Below are 6,993 nucleotides of genomic sequence, written 5' to 3'. Positions count from 1 at the left end.
CGCGCTATCTTTCCCTCCCCCACGGGTGTCCGTGGGGGTGGGCATGTCCGTTTTGTAAATCACTTTTGCTTAGGCTATGTTTTCAATTGATAGTATTTACATTCATTGTTGTTTTTTTCATTGCAAATAATTTTGTTCATTTAACATAATAAATTGAGTTTTGAACTCTACTCGGCATTCGATCTTTGAGTTACTACCCTTCCCGTGCGTGGTTGTTACAGCATGATCGTATTACTTTTGTTTTATATAAAATGATTTAAATACTAAAAAAATAATTGCTTCGCGTAATTGGTGTGGCCAGGTTATTCTAGAGTTGTTACTTAAACATGACTTTTTACATACCGTAGATTGGGGTTACTTTGTGACAGTTTTAAGACATTTTGTCATTTTACTGCCAATGTATTGAACCAGATTAACTTCAAACTACCTCAAACTGTTCCTACACTCTCAATTAACGCACTGCTGCAGTTAACATAATTTTATCTATTTGTATAAAATAAATATAAAATATATAAAATGTCACAAATTAACCCCAGGGCCTGGGGTTACTTTGTGACACAATTATTTTTCATATAAAACAACAGGAAAATGAACAATTTCACAATGTTACCCCAATTACTTTATTATTACAATTAATTAGGTAACAGATTATTACAACTTTAAAAACTTTAAAACAAGAGTTCAGCGAAAGAGTGTTGGAACGGAGAACACGCCCCTTTTACCAACTGGCTTGGGCGGATTTATACCGTAGAGAACCTCATCTTTTTGATACAATATTTCATCTGGTCGGCTAGGCCATTTCCAATTCTTTTTGGTCTCTTCCATGACTGAAACCTTATATCCATTCTCGTACACTTCTGTTACAACACCTGGATACAGTTTACCTTCAAAGTTAACAACAACAAAGTTGTCAACTGAAAATGTTGCAGGCTCTTCATGAGTGCTTGTTCCAGGGGTTTGGGAAGAGTTTTCAGCACTAACTGGGTTCTCAGCAGGTGCTGCAGGGTCGTCCTCATTTTCTGAGCTTAGCCTCTCATCCCAAATTAGGCTTTGGTCAGAATCTTGGAGAGAGAAGTTTTCATCTGTGTCGGTTTCTTCCTCGCTGGTAATGCCTAAATCTGAAGTCCTTTTCCTTTTTTTATGAGTTTTTGGTGTTTTTGGTGTTTTTGTTTTATTGTTTCCTCTTTGTTTCCGAGTACCACTATGCGTTTCATTAGAATTTTCGTGTCGTGCTAGAATGTCTGCAGATGAAATGCTTTTTCCTGCTGGCACATTTAGCTTCTTACGCCTTTTTTTCTCACTTGGTTTGGTCACTTCTTCTCTTCGTTTCTTTAGCTCGTCCAAAAACACATTACTGATACAGTCTGTCAACGATGTCAAATGATTCTCTGCTGTGGACGTTGGAAGTCTTGCTGTTACTTCTTCCTTATTCAAAGGTACGATTCCAGTCTTACGAAACCCTGACAACATGTTATTCTTCATGTTGGGTTCCATGGCATTCATCAGATGTTTTAGGAGACCTGGAAATTCATCCTTAGGTATATTGGTACACTTGCTACCAGAAGGACTCATCTTCCAATCTCCCAAAATCTTTCTCCAGTTGACTTTCAATGGTCGGAAGAAAGCAACGTCGAGAGGTTGCAGAAGGTGAGTGGAATTCGGCGGAAGAGCAATAAACTTTATGTCATTTTCTTCGCATAAGCGCAACACCTCTAAATTTATGTGTGAGCTCAAATTATCTCCAATGATAACTTTTTTGCCTTGCTGTTTCTTTAGAATGGGAAGCATTAGGGATATAAACCAATCCTCGAACACTTGGTGGTCAAACCATCCGGACTTAGTCCGGTTGTATCTTGCCCCATCTGGCCCATTCTCGGTCCACGTAGTCCACAGCTTTTCTGATTTGTAGTTAACATATAAAGGTGCTAGCTCCCCAGCACCATTGCCACAAAACATCAAAGATGTACAGGCCTTTGAAGAATTGCGAATTTGTTCAGGGTACTTTGCTCCTCGCTTGGTTATCACCTTTTTGTTGCCGGGATCATCTACAAGATTGGTCTCGTCATAGTTCCAGATGTTTTTTGGATCCACGCCGCTTATTTCTTTTTCTAGGTGACTAAAATAATCGTCAATTATCTTCTCATCTGTTGAGGCCCTGGAGTAAGTTATATTCTTAGCAGTACGCTGGGAAATGATTGCAGAGTGCCGCTTCATAAAAGCATAGGCCCATTCTAGTCCAGGAAAGTTATTTTTGAATCTAGCTACCTTTCTCCCACATCGATCGAGATAAGCCTTCACTGTACTTCGTAAATCAAACGAGGTGATTGGAAATCCGTATGTAGACATTGCAATAGCGTGGGCGACAAATCTCTTTTCTTCGTCAACTGTGAAGACAGGCTGCGAACCTGGGCTCTTGAAATATTTTAATCCATTCGGATTATTCACTTCATTTTTTTCAGCTTTTATTTTCAACCAAATTGTGTTTCTATGGATATTGAATCTAAAACAAAACCATATTGTTAGGTACAGGCTACATTACTGTAATTTCAGTATACACTAGTAGCTGTTATATGCTATAGATCTAATTAGGTAATACACAAATACAGTACTGGGTTTAATACCTCTGTGATGCTTGTCTGAGAGACAGTTGTTTTCCTTTCACTAATTCGATAGCTTCATTTAGTTGGGCTTCAGTGTAGTTTTTGTAGGGTCTAGACCCAATTTTCCTCACATATTTACGTGGCATTCTGGATAACAACCTAAAATCCAACCAAAAAGTATTAAAAACGGAAAAAAAACACCCTGGGGTTACTTTGTGACAACTACAAGCTGTCACAAAGTAACCCCAGTGAGTAGCAATTTTTAGGTTGAGTTTAGATAAAATAAAAAATAATAATTCAAACTAAAATCTAATTGCATGGTTTCTTAACTATATTATGTAGTTTCATAAATAAATACCTGATTTGGTCAGAAGGATGACACGGGTCACTGCAGGATACAAAGTTTGAGCAACTTCTAAGAATGCTGTTAATGTTTACTATTTTTCAGCGCCTTTAAAGGAAAGAAGAACATGAAGAAAACAACAATGTTTGTAGTCTACAGATGTAACTTTTCATGGAGTAAGAAATAGTAGCAATCCTATACCATAGTTCAAAACCGTTTTGGTACTATATGAAAAATAGTAAAAAAGGGCATGGTGTCACAAAATAACCCCTGCAGGCACAAAGTAACCCCAGTCTACGGTAGAGTTAAAAACAAAAACTATTATATGAAACAAATTTGTTACAAGAGTTAAAATATTACATTTCCTAACTTTTTAATAATGGTTTGTGCTATTATGTTCCTTAATAGAATAAATCGTAATACTGGGTAAAAAGAGTGTATATTGCTTTTTAAAATGGAAATAAACTAAACTGACCAATAGTTTGGTTATTATAGACTTAATTATTATGAATCTTGTATAAGTACTTACATGAAAATGCTAGGAATGAGTGTTGAAGATGACTAGACGTAGAGAAGGTGGAGAAGCTGAAAAATAAACAATAAATTATAAATGACATTCAACATAATAATGAATAATTCCCTATTTGGGTAAAAAAAATTCAAAAGAGTAAACTTTTTGTTGTAAATGTGGTAATTTCCCATTTGGTTAAAAAAATTCAAAGGAGTAATTAAACTTTTTTGTTGTATATTCGATAAAGTATTCTCACCTTCAATAAATATAAAAGACTTGTACTATGCATAATTTTTATAATAAAAAAATCATAATTATTATACTTAATAGTTCTTCTTAGGATAAAAAAGTAAAAATTATTTCAATTTGCTTTATAGTAAAGGCTTTATAAAGTGACAGATTAATTTGGACAACGATGATAAAAGTTTAACACATAAATCAAATTTGAACAGTTACACAAAATATGAATATTTAATTTTTAATACTTCTTTAGAATAATAAAAGTAGCTGCTATCTAGCTAATAATAATCCTTTATTATTCAATATATCAATTATAACCATATTTTCAGGGTTAAAAAGAAGTTGTAAATTTAACAAAAAAAATGTATTAGTAATTATAAATTACAAAGTGTTATATGGATATAATATTACGTTACTTACCCATTAATCTTCTTCTTCATCCGTCTCCACCAGCAAATGTTGGTCGTCTTCACCTTCCCTATGTAGGATTATTTCACTCGGATTGAATGACAACACTGCTCCCCCATTTAACAACATGTCAATTAAATTTTGAATATCCGGGTTCTCCTCAACGAGAGGAGGATCATCATAATCACTAATATCGTCCACACCCCCGTCAGCACCCTCATTATCGTCCACACCCCCGTCAGCACCCTCATTCACACTATTGTTAATATCGTCTTCGTCCAAAGGGACTTCTTGATTAAACGGTTCAAAATGAACAGGCATATCTTCAACTTCTTCTTCCACTTTGATAGGGATGTTGATAGGAGACATGGTTGATGAAATTGAATTGAGGAAAGTTTAATATCACATGTCCTTTTATATAGAGTTTGAGTGGGGGGGGGGGGTGGTAGATGAGGTGGGGTGAGGTAGGGGGGAAGACTGGTATTGCAGCCTACCATGTACCACAGTAATATCTAAACTTTACAGTGCTGATTTTTAAAATATTTACTATCTCTTTTTGGTTTTGCAAATAAAAGATTTCCAAGACAATCTTCCCTTAGCATCCCGGATAAGATAATCAGATTTCTTTGGACATATAGGGTTTATCACATCTCTAGGCAATCTAATAGAAAAATGCTCTCCAGTATCCTGTGTAAAATTATTTCACTTGGATTAAATGAAAGAATAGCACCCCCATTTAATAACATGTGAATTAATTCTTCTATTTGAGGGCTATTCTCCTCAACAAGAGGAGGATCAATATCACACTCATCATTTTCATCATCACTGTTGCTATTAATGTCCGCACCCCCATTTACACTTTCACTTTCTAAGTCACTTTCTAAGCCACTTTCCACATTGTCTTTGTTCAAAAGGACTACTACTTCGTCAAATGGTGCAGCACCGTCACTAGGGACCTCTTCAACTTCTTCCACTTTTATAACCGGAATTTTGTTAGGACTCATAGTAGAAATTGAATTGAGGAAAGTTTAATATCACATGAGAGTGAGTAGAGTTTGAGTAGGTGGGGGGGGGGGGGGGGTGAGGTAGGGGGGAAGACTGGTATTGCAGCCTACCACGTACCACAGTAATATCTAAACTTTACAGTGCTGATTTTAAAATATTTACTATCTCTTTTTGGTTTTGCAAATAAAAGATTTCCAAGACAATCTTCCCTTAGCATCCCGGATAAGATAATCAGATTTCTTTGGACATATAGGGTTTATCACATCTCTAGGCAATCTAATAGAAAAATGCTCTCCAGTATCGTTACGTTTAATAATGATGTGATTAAACCATACACATTTGACAAAGAAATACTTAGTACACCTTTTCATTCTTCCTACCCGGATTGCTTTGGGAAGCTTGGTATCTTTATCAAAAGACTCTGCACTATTCTTGGGTTTTGAATGAGTAGAGCACATATTACCATTCAAAACACAAACATTTTCAAAGTGTCTTCCTTTATTAATACCCTTTTTGAAAAAGTATTTACATTTAGAAATCGTGAGTGAAAACATTTTTCTTCTATAAGAGATTAGTTTTTTACATTTTTCTGAAGTAGAACTGCAATATAAAGGAAGTGGTTTAGAAGACATAGGGATAGGCAAAGAAGTATTAACTGATTGACTGTGCTGAAAAACATAGTGTTTTTCATTTTCAGGGGAAAATCCATCAGCTTGCAATATTTCTCCGAGCAATATTCTTGGCTGTAACGCATAAGATGATATTAAAATTTTATCAGGCAAAGGTGTAGAAGTGAAAGAATTCATGTTTATAAAAATCTTTAATGGTATAAGAAAAAAATAATGTTTTAAAAGAGTTTGCAAGTTAAAAACTAATTGCAAACTGATTTGTCCGTACCGTGAAGCTGCATTAAGTAAGAATTAGAATCTAAGTAAGAATCTAAGTAAGAATTCGGAGAGGGGGGTTATATTTAGTTCATGATGCAAGCTTCGTACTTGTAGAAGGTCAGCATCTTGCGGCGTTGTCCTGTAATCTAGCTACTATGAGACCACAATTCAACTACTAAAAAAGTTACAAAGAGTAAATCTATAGAAATGTACTATGGATTAATTTCTGTACTAATGAGTACTATGACTACCCACAAAACTAACTTAAATAACATATATATTAGACTATCCTAATATTTAGAAAAATATCATTAATTACGAGGTAAGAATGTAGTTCACATTCCAATATAAATTGTAGGTCCCTTAGTTGTTATTTGCTGTTTGAGCTATTAATTAAAAAACTGTATTTAAAATACGCACATACCGGTGTTCACTGTTATGCAAGTAAAGTGAGCGAACGGTTACAAGAAGGTTGCAAAAACAACTTTCTCAGCAGGTTTCGACCATATTACAACACAGGACTTTTCAATCCTATGGATTTATAAAGGTGTATTAAAATGTTTTCTTTGTAAAATGTAAAACTTTTTTATCATTGTTTAAAGGACTAGAAGAAGAAGGACTTAAAGAAGCTTACTAGATTCTTTTTGTATGGTCCTTGGATTATGGGATTAGAAGATTTGAATTTGGTATCATGCGGTTTCCATTCTTTCACAAGGTCTCGATGATTAGTTTCTATTGTCATCCATTCTAATACTGTTCCAACTATCCGTCTCACCGACTCGCTATCATGCCTCGAAAGGTGGCACTCAATGAGCTGCATCTTCGGGTCTAAAACTTGAAAAAGTACTATGAAGGTTTCCAGAATCCTCAGTAGTATCTTCTACGATGACCTCCCCGGACTGGTGCGCTTGGTTAGGGATTAGAAGAATTGAATTTGTATCATACGGTTTCAATTCTTTCACAAGATCTCGAACATTAGTTTCTATTATCATCCATTCT

This window comes from Macrosteles quadrilineatus, unplaced genomic scaffold (genome assembly GCF_028750875.1).
Source record: "Macrosteles quadrilineatus isolate MER2022 unplaced genomic scaffold, UCM_ALF_1.0 Scaffold_27__1_contigs__length_1626561, whole genome shotgun sequence".
Lineage (NCBI taxonomy): Eukaryota > Metazoa > Arthropoda > Insecta > Hemiptera > Cicadellidae > Macrosteles > Macrosteles quadrilineatus.
The sequence above is the reverse complement of the archived record's forward strand: the minus strand, read 5'-3'. Positions refer to the sequence as shown.